Here is a 21,497-nt window from a genome sequence, read left to right as displayed (position 1 = left end):
GTGGTGGATTTTTCTAGGTCAGCCATTTTCTCTTCTACATCTGAGATTCTATTTTCTGAATGATCTAGTCTGCTTTTAATACTTTCAAGGGAGCTTTTAACTTCCTGTATTATAGACTTCATCTCTAACAGTTCCTTTTGAGTCTTTTGTAAGGTGCGTAATTCCTCTTTTAGATCTTGCAAGAATTTCCTCATCTCCTGGAACTCATCAACTTCCTTCTCCTTTCTCTTTAGCAGTTCATTATCTCTCTTCTCTTCCATCTCTGTTAGCTTTGACATTATGAATGCTCTAAATTCCTTATCAGACATTTCCATGATTTTCACTGAAGTGCTTGTGGATGAAGAAGAGTTACTCTTTCTCTTTTCCCTTGGAGGAGAGGTATTTTCTTGTTTTCCCATATTTCTTGTTATCTGGCGGTGATTTCTTGTCATCTGATGAATGATGTGTTTCTTTCAAACTCTTGAAGTTTAGTATGAATGTTCAGGAGCAAGCAGACAGAGGTGGCCTAGAATCTCTTTGCCGTTCTGTTGTGATCGCGCTAGCTCGTTTGCTGGAGGCTGAATTATCAGTAGAAAATCTTCATTCCCTGCAATACCTAGTTCGCTGGAGCCATGTGGAACCTTCTTCTCTGTATTTTTGTTTTTTGTCCTCCCTGGAGTCTCCAACCTCTGCCTCTATCCTCTTTTTTTTTTTTTTTTTTTTTTTTTTTGTTTTAAAGAGAGAGATTTTTGCTATAGGGAGTGTGCACTCACTGGAAAGACAGAGACAGAAATCAAGAGCTCACCCCTCAGCAGGGATGGCCACACCACAATTCCTTTTCCTCCATTCTCCTCTCGGGATCTTGGGCATGCACACACACGCATCCAGTGTGGTTTAAGTTGTTGACTCCAGGACTCAAACTGCGGTCAACTACATGGGAATCCAGTGATGTAACCATTATGCTATCTGCTGGTCCCTCTGCCCTCTTTACTTTTATCACTATGCAATATGTCTCCGTGTTAAGTCATGAATATAGTTTTATTTAAGTCCAAAATTTGACTAATAAAAGCAACCTCAGGAATTATACTTTTTTTTTTAAAAAAAAGGATTTTTGCTGAACATAAATCATCAAGCTTTAAGAAATTTAATATTTTTCATTATTAAGTAACTTCCCATTATTAAGTATCTTTTGCCTGCATTAGTTTTATTTTGCAAGCAAATTTGCACTCAGAATGAAAATGAAATTATTTTTATACTTTTAGGTCACATTTGTATACTTTTCTTTGTCATTTTCTTATACATATGGTAGAAATAAATTCGTAAATGAAAATCAAAATTTCTCATGTGAAAAGTCAAGCTCAAATAAATAAATGGACCAAAACTAGTTTTTGCCCAAAGGTAAAAGGATGTTCAAACAGACTTAAAAAAAAAAAAAAAAAGATTTGCAAGCTTTATTTTTATTTGTTTTGGTGTTTGTATTTTTTTAAATGTCTTTTGGAATTGTTGTAAAGAATTTGAACAAAAATATCAAACATTTTAAAAATTTCAGTCCTATCCAATTAAATATATAGTGCTTTTCTATAGAGAGAATTTATTCCTTTTTCTTTTTTATTCACGTGCCCCATTGACTGGAATATTAAAGGGAAGTCAGTTGGAATGTTTCCTTTCTGCTCATGCCTACAACAAATATCTAATCTTCAGAGCCTAGGTTAGTCTTCTCGATCTAGGACATACGTAATGTTTTTGAAGAACATGGAAACCAGGAAGAACACCCAAATTCCACATCATGATATTTTACTGTCAATATTCCAGCAAGAATAATATCATCAAGATTATTTCTCATAAAAATTATTTTTCCTTTTATAGGAACTAGTAATGCTTAACTTTGAGCCTTTACAAAGTATACAGAAATTCAAAATATGCTTTCTATGAATTATCTCATTTAAGCCACAAAGAAAATTGTAATAACTTGGTTGTTTTAATGAAAGGACCCAAGTTACTCTATTTGATGCCATTATACTGATATGACTGTCAAAACTAATATAGTAAGCTACAACATTACTAATTTCTCACTTTACATTTACAGTGTTGATAGCCATGAATTTGAAATTTTAACCAGACCTAAAGTTTTATTTCCCCAAAATTTGTACAGACTCATTTTTTTCTCTCTTAGTAACTAGGGAACACAAATTATTTTTTCAGTTTTAAGCCAATGTGTATAAAATTTAAAAATAAAGCTAGAGATATTATTTTTAGCTTATTTATTTCTTTACATGAAAAGAGAGACTGAGAGACAGTACCCCCAACAGTCTTGCCTGAGGTCCACCCATAACTGCAGCTGATGCTGCATCATGGGCACATGCCCAGTGTACTGAGGAAGGTCTCCTGAAGCAAACAGAACCTTGCATGTGAGTCCATCTTACAGACCACCAAATGTTATTGCAGTGCCACCATCCAGCCCATAGATACACATTTTGAACGGTTGACAAATATGGTGAAAGACAAGACTATCTTTCTCTAGTTTTTAATTTGTATTTACTTATTTATTTATTAGGTGGTGGCTTGCTTTGTCATAATTTTTTGGCCCTAACCTCTGGGATAATTGAAACTACAGGCATGCTTGTTAGGGTGGACCAGGAATCAAACCCAGGCCCCCATGTGGCCTCAACCTATTGAGTAGCAGAGTCTAGCAGCAGATACCACCACAAGTGAACCTGGGAACTACTTCTGCTCAACCTTCACTAACACTTTAGTGATCACTTATACTTTATTTGCAGTTGTTTTGTTGTTTATTAACAATTTCATATAAAAAAGCTTTTGATTGTGTTTTTCAGTGTCTTCTGAATATGACTGGTATTGAAGTCTGGATGATACCCATACACCTTGATCATATACCAAAAAGAACTTCATCTCCTTTAGTAATAATATCAAGTGTTGGGTCCAGCAGGTGGTGTAGTGATTAAGACACTGGACTTCCACATGGCCAACCACAGTTCAAGTCCTGGATCTGGTTTCTTAAAACTCATGCCGGGCACATTGATGTGTGTGCTTCAAATCCCAGGAGAATGGAAGGGATTGTGGTGTGGCCATGCCCTGGAAGGTGATTCCTCACTTTCACTCTCACTGTCTTTCTCTGTCTTTCTGATGAGTATATGTCCCCTATGGCAAAATCTTAAATAATAATATAAAGTGTGGGGAGATTCCTCCCCAAGCATCAACTCTAACAGCTTTAAGCTCCTTGTTTTTTCTAAGTGTTGATATGGAATTTAAACATGAAGCTGTGTTGATAGGAAAATGTACCCCTTACATGTTTGTTAGTACTGCAGTGGTCATTTGATTCAGAAATCTATCTGAAATGGCATATTTTGCTTTGCTTTATCTAGAAATAGTTATGCTTCTTCTTTTATTTTGTGCCAAACACTAAATATATTCTTTCATAGAATCTCTCTGTTTAAGAGTCTCTTGGTTTCTTATTTTTTTTTGGGGGGGGTGGTGGGGAAGAAAGTACTAGAATTATAAAAGTGAATGTAGCAGCACATGGGGACTTAGAGATTTTATGATGAGTTAGGTTTGATGTCTGTCTCCACTATGCAGCTCAAACTCCCAAACCTCTCTTTCTTCATCATCAATGAAGGAATCAACAAGAGCAAACTCTTTGTATTGCTGGGAATATTAACAAGCATATATGTATAATGGTTGGTATTGTACATGCTAAAATGTTTTTAAAGCTACAAATCTCCCTACAAGGTAATCTACTTTTAAAGCCGTATTATATAAAAATAAGATACATGTTTTATTCCCATATTTGCAATGAAATGGTCTATATTATTTTAGAGAAAAAGGAAAGTTTTCTATGCAATATCTTATTTAAGAACATAAGGAATTAGGTTGTCTTGAAGAACAATATGGGAATAAGATCTGTCTAGATTGAATTCATTCTCCTTGAATGAAATGGCCCTTGAATTTTCTGAGATGTTGCTATTACATCTGAGAAAATGACCTCTTTCCAGCTGGGATGACATCATATTCGTTTTTATATTATATGCAACACCAATTCCAGGGCTTTGCACCAAGTAGATACCCAATAAGTATACTCCAACTTCTTCTGAATTGCAGTTGTCGCTTAAGAATCCTAAGTAATTTTTGGTAAGTATGATCCTCTAAGGCAAGTAATAGAAGAACTTCTCAATACATACATTTCACTCAGAAATTGTGTTTTTCATAGTGCATTTGGAAGGAACTGGTCATGAGATTATTCCCGAAAAACAAATTCTATAGCCAAGAAAGTTTCAGAAATCAGCATATAATATACATACTTAGAGTTTCATAATAAATATTAGTTAGGAGTATTTCCCACATCACAGAAATCTGCTTACTTTTTTGAAATCTGTACAGTTCTTGACTCTGTCTATGGACTTAGAAATGAAAGAAAAACTTGAAATCTTTCTCTTTGAATTTGAGCTTACATTTTCAGATCTCAACTGCATATACAGATACATAGATATAAAATGTTGGTTAAAAGTTGAAAATATATATCTATATAATCTATGTACCTATCTATCTTCATTTTCTTAACCTATTTGGTATCCTGACACCTATGAATTGTACTGGTTGTTATTCTACTTGATGGCCATTCTTTGGAAAGATATCACCTCTAGGATTTTCTTGAATCATTCTACATATAAAATCTAACTTTACTTACATTTAAGTTCCATCATGTTAATGGTCAGTCCTTGTAAATCAACATTTCAGATGTCTGGATTATATTCAGTGGATACTGGATTGCCTTCTTTCTTGCCGTGATATGTAAAGACTTTTTATTTTCTTCCCAATCAAATGGAATCATATATACAGAACAAAACTAGAGTCTGTGGTTTTATTTTTCCCATTGCAACTGTTGCAAATATTCAAAATCACAACTCATGCTATTAATTTCAGCTGATATTTTCAACTCTCTTAACCCAGCACTACATCCGACAGCTGTAAAGGCTTTCAGCCATAATAAATCTCTGCCTGACTTCCCAAAGCAAACAGTGTTGAGGAGAGTGATCCCTCCAATAACATTTTGTCAGCTCAAATCACCACCACAACATAAGTGATTCAGACAGTCTGAACTGACTCCAGGCTTCCCAACCTCCGGTCCTTATTTCCTATTTTCTTTTACTTATGACCTGTTCTTAATATTCTGAAAACTCTGAAAATGCTGTGTTCATTCTTCAGGGTTTGGCTGAATGCCCATTTAACAAGTTTTCCCTCCCTCTTTCTTTTAGACAATTCTGCCTCATGACCCGTTTAGACTAGCGCATCTGGAAACAAAGTTGTTTCAGATCTTCTGATTTAGAAAAAATAAAAATGAGTGGCTAAACTTTAAAGTGGTAATACTGAAAATCTCTGTTTCTGGAAAGCAAGTAAAACAAAGTCATTTTCCTCGATACGCCTTAATTCCAGAGATTGTGACATCCAGGCAGCACAACCCTCTCAACTGGGGACACCATAAATAATGTGTTGAGAGAATTAATGGGCTTTCTTGGAACTGAGTACCCTGAACAGAAGCTACACAAGGATATGCACATGGTAGAAAAAAATGTATATATTATCTAAAACCATGTTTCCAAAGAGGAAAAAAAAAATAAGAGCACAGAGCCCTGGAGTCAGACAGATTCATCTTCTCATCCTCCTGCTTCCTGCTATCAGTTTGACCATGGATACCTGGGCCTCTGTTTCCTCTTCTGAAAACCAGGGGTATTGCATCCGGTCTAACGAAATAAAACAGGGTTTGCTTTCTTTTTATTGCTGTTAGCACTGTCTGTGTTTTAACCCAGATTCTTCCATTTACTGGATATAAAATGTTACTCCCGAATCAACTGGAAAACTTAAATTTCCCAAATAGTTTAGCCACAGTAAATCTTTAATTTCAACAATTCTGGTTAATAATCACTATTTCATTTCTTCCTAATTATTATATGGTATTTCAGAAGAACATATTTTCAAACCATTCTATTCTTTGAATCAAATCACATGGGTATACTATTTTTATTTCAACAACACTAAAAGTATATTATTTATTAAATTATTGTATATGATGACAACTAGTTTATTTGACTATTAGGTCAGCAAATCAAGGTAAATATTATGAATATTTTGCAAGTAAGAATGTTAAAGATCGTTGAGCTAGGTTTTGTACTCAGATCCAATCGATGGGAAAGACTTTTTTACCAAAATTTCAGTATTCAACATTTTGAAACAAAACTGAAAAATCATTTAAATAGCACAGAGCACAGATTTAGATTTTCAATTCTGCCAGTTATTAGCCTGCCTAGCACACAGATTACTTTATCCTTCTGTGTCTTAATTCTTTCAACTATAAATTAAGGATAATAAAAGTGTCATCATCATAGGATTTTTATTGGACTTGATGTGTTAACACATTATTCAGAACAGTACTTAATACATGAAAATTGCCCCCAAAACGTTAGCATTATTTTTAGCAAGGAAGGCTACTGATAACTAGAAAGTTTAATGATTTGCCTAAGGTCAGACAATTAGATCATGGCAGAGTCTGAATTTTACTCACAACTTCATAGAGAGTTTTCTTTATTTGATGAAGAATGTTTATTGTCCATCATGAGCACTTGATCTGAAATTGAGAAAGTAATATGAATAAAACAGATTGCGTCCTTAGATATTACATTGTTATTATGAAGAACTAGAATCATGTAAGCAAGTGATATCACTTGTGTAGGTGCTACTGCATGCAACTGGCAGAGGGTAGTGGGTGCACACAGTGGAGCTCATTCCAGCATCAGAGAAGGCTTCCTGGGGAAAATGACCTCTAAACAAAGATGAGAAAAAGTAAAAGATGGCAAAGCAGTGAGACCTAAAGCCCAGGTCCCTTCAACGGTTCAAGTTTGCTAGTATTAAAACTATCACCATATTCTATTTTTCACATCTAGAAAAACATTCATGAGCTTGGTTCCTATAAAAAATGACAAGCATATGATAATTCTAGAAACTGAATACTTTGAATAAAATGATTACAAAGCACAAAAATCTCCTGATTTTTTTTTTCCCCTTAAGGATTAATGGCTGTTTATAGAATTCTGAGCAATTCTTTTTCAACCCTTTCAAACTCAAGCCACCTAAGTGCAAAGTGTGATTAATAACCCTGTGACTCCAGAAGTTTGATGATATGGGATAAAAGAAAGTTGCTACTGTTGGTACAAATGGACTTGGAGTGTAATAGAAAGAAGTAAAAACATACATACATTGTTGCTCTTATGGCTCTGGTTGTTAAAATCACACTTACTGTTTTGTTTTGTTTTGTTTCAGGAAAAAATATTTCTGTTCCTCCCATAGCTGAGTGAGCATTGGCTTAAGTTTTGAATACAACCTTATTGAAACTATTTAAAAATATCTTATCACATGGAGAGAGAGAGAGAGAAAGTTATTAACACTTGGCATAGGCTACTAGGAAAAAATGGTTATATTGAAGATAACAGTTTTGCTAATACAAGAATCTGGTCTTTTATCTTTCAGTAACTACAGTAATATCCTTTTAACTTTCGGATCCTATTCCCATGGACATGCAGCCCATCAGACAAGGCAATATTCTGTTAAAGATATCTCATTTGGTTTTTCACATGGTATCGATAATAACGGTAGAGCTTTCACTGTACTCTAGTTTTGTCACTAGGTGACTAGGTCATCGAATCTAGTTACCTTCAGTTTATTTTCTGTAGGTCAATGGAGGTTAGGTGTTCAATGTTTCCTTTCTCCCCACAACTTATGTTCCATTTATAGGATATAATGTTGTTCTATGATGATTAAAAGCAGTTATTAAGTATATACAAAATGAAAAAAAAATAATGGGACTACCCAAGATGATTAAATAAGAAATAAGGAATACAAATCTCTGCTCCAAGTAGTCCTTGGGTTTACAATACATCAGCGATGTTTATTTTTCTTCTTATTTATTTATTTATTTATTTATTTTTTGAAAGTTTTTCGCTATAGGGCGCGTGCACTCACCAGACAGACAGAGACAGACAGAGAGACAGAAAGCAAGAAATCACCCCCCAGGGGGGATGGTCACGCCTCAATCCCTTCTCCTCCATTCTCCTCTCGGGATCTTGGGCACGCACACACAGGCGCCTGGCATGAGCTTTAAGCCACTGGGTCCAGGAGGCGAACCACGGTCGACTACATGGAAGTCCAGCAACATAACCATTACACAAACTGCTGGTCCCCATCAGTGATGTTTAAACCCCATCCCATTTCCCAAATTTCTTCTTATAATTTATTTACCCATGTCATCACCCCAAATTAATACATTAAATCATATATAAAGGAAAAAGATAAAACATTTTTAACTTTCTTTATATAACAGATCTTTATAACAGATTAATCATCTTTGTATCACCAAAAAGTTTAGCAAATAATCGTGTCTCTGATGTAAACTGTGTGCTATGAGATACTTTAGCCTGCCTATATTTTACATATACATGGAAACACAGTAACTATAATGAAATGGTTAACACTTCCTCAGTCCTTATTAAACAACAGACACTATGCCAGCTCCTTGTGTGCAATGACACAATCATCCTTATATAAGCCTTTGAAGTAGGTCCTTTTTCTATTCCCATTTTACATTTGAGAAAACTAAGGCACAAAGAGATTATGTGAGTTACCCATTGATCTAGTTCATAACGAAACCATAGGCTACTAACAGATTACCAAAAACACAGGTACATTTCGTACGAGAAATAGCTTGGGGTTGAATCTATCAGGAGGTAATTGATTATATATTGTGTTTGTATTGTGCTTTTTACGTCAGGCCTAAAGTCACATATAAAGGAATATACAGGATTTGAAGTAGCCCACAACCATAGATGTTGTGAGTAGCTGTTTGCTTCATAGTACATCTTGATCCAGTCATATTTTCCTTATTTTACACTGCAAGAATTGGTTATTCTTTAGTGATTGTTCCCTATACTTATCAAGAAGCTCACATTACTATATAATTTAGTTTATTTTGGTCATTGAAAAGAGTTAAATATTTGGAAATTTTGGTCCTTTGACCTCTGGAGATCTTCTGTGCTAATTTATTACCTACAGTGTGCTCCCCTGATCAAGTCTAACCATCACTGTAATAATAATGAGGCAAAATAAGACAAAATAACAAAAAAGTAAAAAAGAAATTACTGTGATCTTTACCTAATAGTTCTCTCTCTCTCTCTCTCTCTCTCTCTCTCTCTCTCTCTCTATATATATATATATTAAGAAAGAGATTTTTTGCTATAGGGTGTGTGTACTTGCTGGAGAGACAGAGAGATATAGAGAGACAGAAGGCAAGAACTCACCCCCTAGGGGGGATAGCCATGCCGCAATCTCTTCTCCTCCATCTCCTCTCAGGAGTTTGGGCACACATACACATGCTCCTGGTGTGAGTTTTAAACCACCAGGTCTGGGTCTTGAACTGTGGTTGACCACGTGGGAGTCCAGTGACATAACCATTATGCCATCTGCTGATCTCTCAAGTTGCATTTCTTAATATCATTATTTGATGTCTAAGTTGACCCAGGATTTCATACTATCCATCCAGAAAAACTCTGGGAAGTTGAAATGTATACTTGGCCCCTGAATTCTGCAGTGTACTCCTTTTATGGTCTAGAGTCTAAGATAAGGCAGAGTTATTCCAGGAAACAATTTGCTTTGAATTGTGAACACAACTTCAGAGGCAGAAGGAAAATAAAGATCAATTGCAGTAAAATTTTAAAAATTTATAAAGATACAATTTGAGGTAAAGAGGTGAGATGGAGAATAGAAGAGATTTTCAGAAATAGTTTACCAAAAATTTAAAATATTACTTAAAAATGCATGCTGAACTATCATACTATATCAGTCACCTGAAAAGTTAACAAATTTATCCTTTTATTGAATGAGACGATAGTTAATGGTCAAATTTATATTCAAACCCATTCTCTCTTTTTCTTGCTTCTGTTCTCACTCACGTGCTCACGTTCTGTCTTTTGTCCTGATCAAAGTACTGTTGTTTTGCTGAAGGCATGCAAAGCACCATGGCTTTCCTAAGCAGCCAACAGGAGCTTTGTGATGGGACCTTCAGCCTCTGCTGCATCACACGAGCCATTTGACACTGGAACAAAATCACTGCACTTTGATAATTAAAAGTTTGCTGGTCATACATTTTCCATAAACTTGCTGAAAACCCCTTATACATAAAAATACATGTTATGAAGAAACTATACATGGATCTCAAAATTTCTTTGTACCAAAAGAAACAATTATTTTAATTCTGTTCTTTCACCAAACTTTTTGAAAGTATCCAGAGATACACACACACACACACACACATATATATATATGTGTGTGTGTGTGTGTGTGTGTATCTCTGGACAATTTCAAAAAGTTTGGTGAAAGAACAGAATTAAAATAATTGTTTCTTTTGGTACAAAGAAATTTTGAGATCCATGTATAGTTTCTTCATAACATGTATTTTTATGTATAAGGGGTTTTCAGCAAGTTTATGGAAAATGTATGACCAGCAAACTTTTAATTATCAAAGTGCAGTGATTTTGTTCCAGTGTCAAATGGCTCGTGTGATGCAGCAGAGGCTGAAGGTCCCATCACAAAGCTCCTGTTGGCTGCTTAGGAAAGCCATGGTGCTTTGCACGCCTTCAGCAAAACAACAGTACTTTGATCAGGACAAAAGACAGAACGTGAGCACGTGAGTGAGAACAGAAGCAAGAAAAAGAGAGAATGGGTTTGAATATAAATTTGACCATTAACTATCGTCTCATTCAATAAAAGGATAAATTTGTTAACTTTTCAGGTGACTGATATAGTATGATAGTTCAGCATGCATTTTTAAGTAATATTTTAAATTTTTGGTAAACTATTTCTGAAAATCTCTTCTATTCTCCATCTCACCTCTTTACCTCAAATTGTATCTTTATAAATTTTTAAAATTTTACTGCAATTGATCTTTATTTTCCTTCTGCCTCTGAAGTTGTGTTCACAATTCAAAGCAAATTGTTTCCTGGAATAACTCTGCCTTATCTTAGACTCTAGACCATAAAAGGAGTACACTGCAGAATTCAGGGGCCAAGTATACATTTCAACTTCCCAGAGTTTTTCTGGATGGATAGTATGAAATCCTGGGTCAACTTAGACATCAAATAATGATATTAAGAAATGCAACTTGAGAGATCAGCAGATGGCATAATGGTTATGTCACTGGACTCCCACGTGGTCAACCACAGTTCAAGACCCAGACCTGGTGGTTTAAAACTCACACCAGGAGCATGTGTATGTGTGCCCAAACTCCTGAGAGGAGATGGAGGAGAAGAGATTGCGGCATGGCTATCCCCCCTAGGGGGTGAGTTCTTGCCTTCTGTCTCTCTATATCTCTCTGTCTCTCCAGCAAGTACACACACCCTATAGCAAAAAATCTCTTTCTTAAAAAAAAAAAGGGAAGAAATGCAAACTTGAGGTCTTATTGAAGTTTGTTTGCTTGTCTTTATTGGCAGAATCAAAAAAAAAAAAAGAGGGGCCAGCAGGTGGCGTGGTGGTTAAAAGCACTGGATTCCCACATGGCCGACCATGGTTCCAGTCCTGGACCTGGCGGCTTGCTTTCTCACCTTTCCTCTCTTTCTCTCTCTCACTCTGTCCCTCTCTGGTCAAATTAAAATAAATAAACAAAGTTAAATAAAACAAAAAAAAAAGAAGAAGAAGATGAAGAAGAAAAAGGAATATTTTCTGAGACAAAGAGAGTTGAACAGATAGAAACTTGGGTGAAAGTGCTCTATCGAGTTCTATGCTGCCAGTAGAGCTAGCTATTTTTCGCAATGATTTTATGTGTCCCTGAGAATGCCAACCTGTATCTTTTAAGTAAAACCTTCTGTCATCCTCAATTCCTGTACTTCTTCCTTAGTCATTTTGTCTTTGAGACCTGGGCCCAGCTTTGCCTGAGGTCTGAACTCAAATCAATGACTTCCTCTTCTGAAATAGGCTGTGAGCTTCTTAGGAAACACAGACCATGTATGTCCTTTATGTATCTCTCAAAATGTTCATCCAACTTGAATCATGGAGGAGGTTCTTTGTAGATTGTTCGGTTTGTTTTATGGGTTTTTTTCTTTTTTTCTCTTTCTTCCTTCCTTTAGTTGTATCTTCAGATCAATTTCACATTTTACACAAAGTCTGCATCATGATGTATGTGGTATATATATATTTTTTTTTAACAGAAAACTTTATATTTTTTGTGTTAAATGTTTCTTCCCTTTGCATCTCATACCTGCCTTCTACCACCCACTCTCTAATGTCCACTCTCCTGTCATATAGTCTCTAGTATCTATACTTATCCTCTCTACTATCGTATCTTCAGATCTCTCAGTCTCTGCTGTGGAATAAAGACACTGGAACAATTTGAGTGGAGTTATATATGAGTGTGTTTCTTTCAATGTCTGGCTCACTTTGCTCAATATTAAGTCTTTCATATTCATCTACTTTGAATTAAATGATATGATCTCATTGTTTCTTATAGCTGAGTCATATTCCATAGTATATATAAGCCATTTTTTTAACCTCTTCATCAGTTTTGGGACACTTAGGTTGGTTCCATGTTTTAACAATTGTGATTAATGCTGCAATTAACATAGATGTGCAAGATTGAGTGTTTTCCTGTCATATGGGTACATACCAAAGAGTAGGATTACTTGGTCATATGTAGTTTTATTTGCAGGTTTTTGAGGAACCCCCATATTGTTTTCCACAGAGATTGTATTAATTTACATTCCCCAACAATAGTGTAAAAGGGTTTCTTTTTCTTTATCTCTTCAGCAGCACTTGTTTCTCTTTATTTTTTGATCCTAGCCATTCTAACTAGAGTTAAATGATATCACACTGGGGTTTTAACTTGCATTTCCCTTATGACAAGAAACTGAACTTTTTTTTTCATATATTTGACTATTCATAAGTCTGTTTTAGAAAGCTGTCTATTTAATTCATTTACCCTTTTTTTTTTTTTTTTTTTTGGAGAGCTTTTTGCCATAGGACATGTGCATTTGCCAGAAAGACAGAGACAAAGAGAGAGAAAGTGAGAAATCACCGCCCAGGGGGGATGGCCACACAGCAATCCCTTCTCCTCCATTCTTCTCTCAGGATCTTGTACGCATGCACATGTGCCCGCATTTTAAAATCAGATTATTCGTTTCTTTACCGACAAGTTGCTTGAGTTCCCTTTACATTATGGATATCAATCCCTGGAGAGAAGTCTTCTAAGCAAATGAAAGAGCTGAATATTCTGCAGAAAGAACTGAAAATTCATCTGCAGAAAGATGAAACTGTACCACTATCTCTCATGAGTAATAAGAATCAAGTTAAAATGAATGAAAGATTTAAATATAAAGCCTCAAAGTATAAAACTACTAGAAGAAAATATAAGGGGAACTCTTGAAGACATTAGCGTAGACAAAGGTTTCTTAAATAAGACCCCTAAAACATAGGCAATAGTCCTTAAAATAGACAAGTGGGATTGTATCTAGCTAAAAAGCTTCCTCACAGCAAAGGATGCAATATTATTGAGTAAAAAGATAACCTTTGAAATGGGAGAAAATATTTGGAAATTATTTATTTGTAATTGTTTTTCTAAACAACTCGGACTTACATGTAAATACTATAAAACACTTGTTATCTAGTTTTAATTTTTGTATTTTCAAATTTCAAAATCTCATTTTGCTAACTGAAGTCATTTATATCATATTCACCTCTCTGGATTTATTTCATATTTCTTCATCTGTCAATTTTTAAAGGTCTCTAGCAAACATTATTAATTTTTTTGGGGGGGGAGAGGTTTTGTTTGTTTGTTTGTTTGTTTTTTGCTATAGGGCATGTGCGCTTGCCAGACAGACAGAGAGAGAGACAGAGAGACAGAAAGAGAGAAATCACCCCCCAGGAGGGATTCTCCTTTCAGGATCTCGGGCATGAATGCACACACGCCCGGCGTGAGTTTAAGCCACCGGGTTCGGGACTCAAACTGCAGTTGACTACGTGAGAGTTCAGCGACATAGCCATTACTCTAACTGCTGGTCCCTTAGCAAACATTATTTTAATTTCTGTATAATTATTTGATATTAGCTAGAGGGAGCACCTCACAATATCTTTGTTAATTTTCTTCTTTTAGTACGGGCCAATAGAGTTTACTTTTGTTGTTATGAGAGGGTACATCCATTCACCAGAAAGAGAGAAAAAAACTCTCAATGGGGCTGGGATTTGAATTGTGGTCAGCCAAATGGGTTCCAGCTTTCTAAGTAAAGCATTTAACTGCTCCATTATGGAGCTGACCTAGGAGAGTTTACTTTATTTTTTAATTATTTATTTAATTTTATTTACGATTAGCATCATTTTGTTTGCTATAGTGCACATGCATTCACCAGAGAGAGGCAGACAGAGAGAAAGAGAGAGAAGGAAAGCAAAAATACAAGCCACCAGGTCCAGTACTCAAACTGTGGTCAGCCATGTGGGAGTCCAGCACATCAACCGCCATACCACCTGCTGGCTCTCAGAGTTTGCTTTTAAATAGCATAAGTTTTCTATCTCAGCTCTAACTCCTAGGCAGTTTTTATTTAAATTTAAACTGTTTTATTTTTAATTTTTTTATATTCTGAAATTTAAACTTATTCAGTCATTTTCTTTCCTCATTTACTACAATTCCCTTTACCAATATACCTCTTCTTTCTTTTATCTTTTTTTATCTGATTTTTTCCTTTTTAATTTTTCTTGTAATTCTTACCCCAAGGTCTTTCTTTTGCAAAGCTCCTTTTCCTCCTACTTTTTTTCTTTTTTGTCTTTCTCACCTCAAAGTCTTTCTTTTGCAAAGATCCCTATGGTCGATCATTCAGTTCAAGTCTCAGACCTGGCAGCTTGAAAAACACACTAGGCGTGTGTGCATGTATACCCAAAATCCCAAATGGAAAAGAAATGGAGACGGGATTGCATTTCCCATGGCAGGTGCTTTCCCTCTCTCCTCTTTCTCTGTCTCTTTCCAGTGAGTACACACACCCTCTGACGATATGTTAAAATTTAATATGTATATGTGTGTGTGTGTGTGTATAAATATAATCATCTATTCAACAAAGATTAAATACCCATTACATGTCAAACATTTTACTTTGCAATATAATTGTTTGATAAATGTCCAGTGGAATAGAATTCAAGTAGCAATAGTTTTTCCAATATTTCATTTTACTTTGTGGGCTTTTGTTCAATAATCAATTACCAAATGAAATCTTTTCCGCCACATTTTCTTTTTTTTTATTTTTAAAAATTACTTATTTATTTATGTTTATTTAAGTCTCCTATAGGTTATGTGTGCTCACCAGAGAGAAAGAGAGAATGATAAAGCAAGCCACCAGGTATGGGACTTGAACAGTGTTTGGACATGTGGGAGTCCAGTACACTAACCACCATGCCACCTGTTGTCCCCTCTCCCCCACATTTTTCTTCTGCATTTCATATGTACATATATATAAGTACTTTTAATACTTTCAGTTGAGTTTTTTTTTAAAACAAGCGCATACCAAAATTTATTTTTTAATCATTAAGTGTATAATTCAGTAGTGTAATTGTATTCACATCACTGTGTAACTGATTTTTCCAAAAGTTTTTCACTTTGTAAAACTGATACTCTCCACCCATTGTATAAAAGCACCCTATTCCTCCTCTCAGTACCAGGCAACCACCTATTTCCATGAATTTGACTACTTCAGGTAACACACATGATTGAACTCATGGAGTATTTTTCTTATGATTGGCTTATTTCCCTTAACATAGTATCATCGAAGTTTATCCATGTTGCAGTATAAACAGAGCTTCTTTCCTTTCTAAGGCTGACTAGTATTTCATTGTATCCGTATACTACATTCTTTGAGTTTATCCATTCATTGACTGTTGGTTGCTTCCATCTCGTCTCTATTGTGGATAATGCTGCAAATATGGGTGTACAAATATCTACTCGAGATGCTACTTTCAATTATTTTGAGTTTATACTAGGTGTTGGATTATATGGTAATTCTATTTTTAATTGTTTAAAGAACTCCGTACTGTTTTCCATAGAGACTACTCCATTTTATACTCCCAACAACAGTGTGTAAGGGTTCAAGTTTCTCCACATTCTTGTCAATACTTTTTTTGTTTCCCCTTTTTGTTTTGTTTTGCTTTTTTATAGTATCTTTCCTAATGAGTATGAGATAATTCTACATTATGCTTTTGATTAGCCTTTGTCTATTAATTAATCATGTTGAGCACCTTTTCAAATGTTTTTAGCCATTCATAGCTCTTCTTTGGAGACATTTAAATTCAAATACTTTATTCATTTTTAATTGGGTCATTTTGTTATTCTTGAGTTTCAGATGATATATATATATATATATATATATATATATGATACATATATAAGTATATATATGTATATATATTCTGGATATCAATCTCTTATCAGACATTTGATTTTCAAATATCTTCTTTATTTTATAGGTTGAAATTTTAATTTGTTGTTTCATTTGACTCACAGAAATTTTTTGAGTTTGATATAGTATACTTGCATGCTTTCACTTTTGCCTGTTCTTTTGGTGTTATATCCAAGAAGTCATTACTAAATTCAAGATCACGAAGCTTTCCCCTATGTATTCTTCTAAAAGTTTTGTAGTTTTAGTTCTTACATTTAGGGCTTTAATCTGAGCTAATTTTTATGTATGTTGCATAATTGTTTCTGGGAATCTCTTATAATTCTTTATATGTATGTGACTTCTGTTGTAATGTTCCTATTTTATCTTTTCTATGTAGCTATTAAAGAATTCACTTTTGTATTAGTTTACCTTACCAGGGGTTGTCAATTATGTTTTCCTCCCAAAAAAATAACTCATTTATGTTGATTTTTTTCTTGTTTTAGTCTTTATTTTGTTAATCTCTGCTTTATCAATATTTCTGTCATTTTGCAATCTTTAGTTTACTTTGTTATTTTTCTAGTTTTTTTTTTTTTTCTTTGTGGCCTGAAGATAGGCTATTGGTTTGAGATCCTTCTCTTTTTTTTATGGTATGCCTTGGCTGCTATAAACTTTCCTCTTATTTCTGCTTTTGCTGAATATAAGTTTTGGCAGGTTGTGTTATTGTTTCCATTTGCCTTCAGATATTTTCTAATTTTCAGTGCTCTGTTTCTTTATTGGTCTTTTGTTTAGTTCCTCTATCAATGAAAATGGAATATAAAGTCATTTATTATTACTGTGAAGCTGTCTGTTTTTCTCTTCAATTTAGTCCCTTTATTCTGCTTCATTGGTCAAAAAAAAATTTATTTCAAAGCTCAAACCATTTTCATAAATTCCAAAAATAACTAAAACAGATAGGAATCAGAATTCGGGTACCTCAAATCAGTCATCTTTTTTGTCCTTAAATCAATTATTTGGGGTGGGGCAAATGAGAGAGGATTTATTATTTTTCTGTATTGGACACAAAAGTTGGAAAAGGGAGTGGGACAAAGCAATAAGTCCAATATTCCCTGACACATCTCTTTATTTCCCTCTGGGATTTATCTATTGTAGGCTTTAACAGACTTTTTCAAAAAATTATTTATGCAATTTTATTTATCATTGCTACTATTATTAATTTTTTAATTAATTAATTAATTAATTAATTAATTTTTAGAGATTTTTGCTACAGAGCATGTGTGCTCCTTGGAGACACACACAGAGAGAGAGAGAGAGACAGAAAGCAAGAAATCACCCCCGTGGGGGGATGGCTATGCCATAGCCCCTTCTCCTCCAATCTCCTCTTGGGATTTTGGGCATGTATGCACACATACGTGCCTGCCATGAGTTTAAACTCCCATGTCCAAGAATCAAATCATGGTTGACTATGTGGGAGTCCAGCAACATAACCATTACACCATCTGCTGATCCTTGCCACTACTGTTATTTTCAATTTTTGCTACAGTGAAAGAGAGAGGGAAAATGAGAAAGCAAGCTGTCAGGACTCACCATGACTGGTCATATGGGAGTCCAGCACTCCAACCACCATGCCACCTGTGCCCCTGAATTATTTTTTTTTAATGTAGGTGGCTTTAACTTAGAAAGTGCTCTATATCCTTTCCAAAAGGACTAATAACATTTTGCTTTGAGGAGACAACAAAAATATGACTAAAGTATTGAATATCTAAGTCTAAAAAGTATAACAATTTTGAGAATTTATTGTATATTGTATTGGTTCCCTAAAGCATATGTTCTTAACAACTATGCCGGTAACTTTGAGAACATGAAATATATTCATACTGCTAATACAATAGTATATACAAAAAAACAGAATCGTCTGAGGATGATTTAGAGATTCTCCATAGCTTATCAGGCAGGAGGGTGTAGGGGTAGGAACATGGGCCCTGGTAGGAGAAAACCTACACTTTCTCTTTTGCCAAGGAAAAATGTGCTTATCTTTAGAAAAGTGGGGAAAATGCACCTACATTTAAGGGTTGCTATGAACCCTGAAGGTAATATATTACAATAATAGATAATCTTAATTCCTTACAAAGACACTTGCATGCATGAGACTTATCTCATTTAATCCTCACAATAACCAAAGAAGATAGGCACTATTATACCTCCATTTCGAAGAAGAGGAAATTGTGGTTTGGAGGCATTAAATCACTTGATTGTGGTCACACAGCTCTTACAAACTAGTGCCAGGTTGGAACTCAGGCAATTTCACCCCCAAGTTTTTTAAAAACTATTATGCTATAAATGCTTTCCACTTCAAGTGCTTAGTGTAGAATAGTTGATCATTTTTCTCTCATCTCCCTTTTCCTCATTCTCTTCCTTTTCACCAACCTCTGGCTTCCTCCTTCTTCTATTTCCAAAACCACACTTAGAAATCTGTTCTGGGGCCAGTAGATGGCACAGAGCTTAAGGCAGCTGAATCCCACTTAGCAGACTGCAGTTTGAGTCCTGGATCCTGTCCCTTGAAAACCATGTCAGTCGCATGGCCATGCATGCTCGAAGTTCCCAGAAAAGAATGGAGGAGAAGGGATTGTAGCATGGTCACCTGTCCGGGGGTTGGGGGGGGGTGATTTCTTACTTGCCTCCTCTCTCTATCTCTCTGGTGATATAGCAAAACTGATGAAAAAGAAGAGAAAAGAGAAAGAAAAGAAAAAAAAGAAAAGAAAGGAAAAGAAAAGAAAAGAAAAGAAAAGAAAAGAAAAGAAAAAAGAAAAGAAAAAAAAATCTGTATCACTATAGCATCTCAACTTTATAAAAACGCTGACAGAATATTACCATTAAAAATAAGACTACTCTGGCCTAGCTGCTGTGGCACAGATAATGGAGGCACCATGAGTTAGATGCCACCTGGAATGACTCTGTGTTTGTGTCCCTGGGTCTACCTGAACATGCCAGGCATGGATGGGCCCATGTTCCTGACTGGTTGCAGGGTTTGGAGACCATCAGGCATGAGAACCCTGTTGAGAGCCTCTCTCTCAGGAAATAAGTAATTTTTTTAAAAGGGATATTCACTGGAATTCATTATTAAACTAGGTAGACCACATTTTTCTTCTTTGCTCTATGACTACTGTTTAGATTTATCTTATGCTGACAATCTCAATTCTATATCCATTGGATCTGAGTTCTTAAAACACTTAAATTCGGGCTCAATTAACAGTTTTGTGAATCTAATAAAATAAGTCTTGTGCTAGGCAATTGACAATCATTTTCACATTTAAATTCCACACCAAACATAGAAGAACTCCAAGGCAAGCACTCATTCCCCTACTCCACAACAATCTCATGTATTAAACATTTAAAACAACTGAAATGTGTTAGCTGCTTTTGAACTCCCTGACAATTTCCTTTCTGTGCATTTGGAAGTTCTAACACATGAAGTCATGTCATTGTAAACATTTAGTAAAAGTGTACGACAAAGTTAAAGTTTACATTGTAAAAAGAAGGTAAAACATTATATTAGTAAAAATATTAAACATTCTGGGAATTTGAAAGATCACATTGAAAGCAGCATTTAGAGACTATTAGAGCAACTTTACTCAGTGCAGACAAACCTGATTCGTGACTCTCTCAAAATATATTCACCTGGAAGAAGTGATATTGGAAGGTGTGATCAGTAGGGAATAGAGGTGTATTGTTCTCTCATGTAGGAGATGGCTCCTTTGAGAAATACTGACTCACTGGTCTTTACAAGGAAAGTATTACCTCTAATGCTAAAGCACATACACCTTTTATAAAATGATTCACAGGGCAGGTGCACACTTCAAAGCAAATCATTTCCGTGAATCCCTGACAAAAATAAGGGTGTGGCAGTGGTGTTGTAAGACAGCAGCAGGAGTGAAGAGGATGAGTGAACAAGAGAAAGAAACACAGCCAGAATGAAAATGCTTGCAGATCTTATCTTCCCCGACGAAACTACCCAGGTTTGAGTGCCCACCGCATGCAATGCAGAGGCTTATAGAGAAATCAAGGATTGGGCATAATAAAACAAAACAAAGGGCTACAAATGATACAAATTAAAAAAAAGATGAGACTAGCTGCAATGCCTGAGCATAAGAAATAGCTGATTGTCTCTCATACAGAAATCCTAAAAACGAAAGTGGTTCCCTTTTAAGTTTTTGCAAACCATGTGGGGTGATGACAGCCTTCTGCAGACTCGCTCTGCTGATCAGATTTTAGCAGCTCATTCTGCTCGGAGGCCAGGTTCTCATCCTATGCAACAGTAAGCGGGTGCACTTAGGCAAGGGCCTATAGGGCAAGTTTTACCATACAAGAGAACTTTTCCTCCTTCCATCCTCTCCATTGACAGATTAAGCAACCAGAGACCACCATCTGCTTTTCACAATTGCAAACCAGTATTTTCATTATAAATGCACGGGTGCACCAAGGCTTGAAGCCCTCTGTATTCAAGCTTAAAAACACGCAGTAGTAGCAAGTCTCCAAGGGATAACTTGCAACATGAAGTTACTATCAGTTTTGACATTTTTCCTTTGTAACATAATTTATTCAAAGAAATCTCAAACTTAACTGCCAAAAAGTCCATACCTTTCTTTTATGCTGCATTGTCTTTCTCTTATAAGTAAGGAAAACATATTTGGAGGCAAAAACACTTGATATTCGATTTTATTTCTTGCAATGCATGATCTCTGCTAAGAAGGAAATCAATACATGTGCGTGTAACAGAGAAAGAGAGAGAAAAGAATGTCAGAGAAAATGTATTTTGCATGTCCAGGTTATGTCTTTCAAGACTCCACATGATGTTTCCCTGCTTCCAAAGTTTTCCAGGGTCGCTATCCAGAGTCAACACACTATACTAACTGCTGAGACCTTCATCACCATTTCAGGGCAAAGAACCCAAACAGTCAAAATTGTTCAAAACTACCAGTGAAGCCTCTTTTGGAAATTGTAACTCACAGGCAAACATCTCTGCCTCACAGAGCAAATCCTCAGAGATTCTTAGTCTCTCCT

The sequence above is a fragment of the Tupaia chinensis genome, unplaced genomic scaffold (assembly GCF_000334495.1).
Source record: "Tupaia chinensis unplaced genomic scaffold, TupChi_1.0 Scaffold000275_1, whole genome shotgun sequence".
NCBI classification, from domain to species: domain Eukaryota; kingdom Metazoa; phylum Chordata; class Mammalia; order Scandentia; family Tupaiidae; genus Tupaia; species Tupaia belangeri.
The sequence above is the reverse complement of the archived record's forward strand: the minus strand, read 5'-3'. Positions refer to the sequence as shown.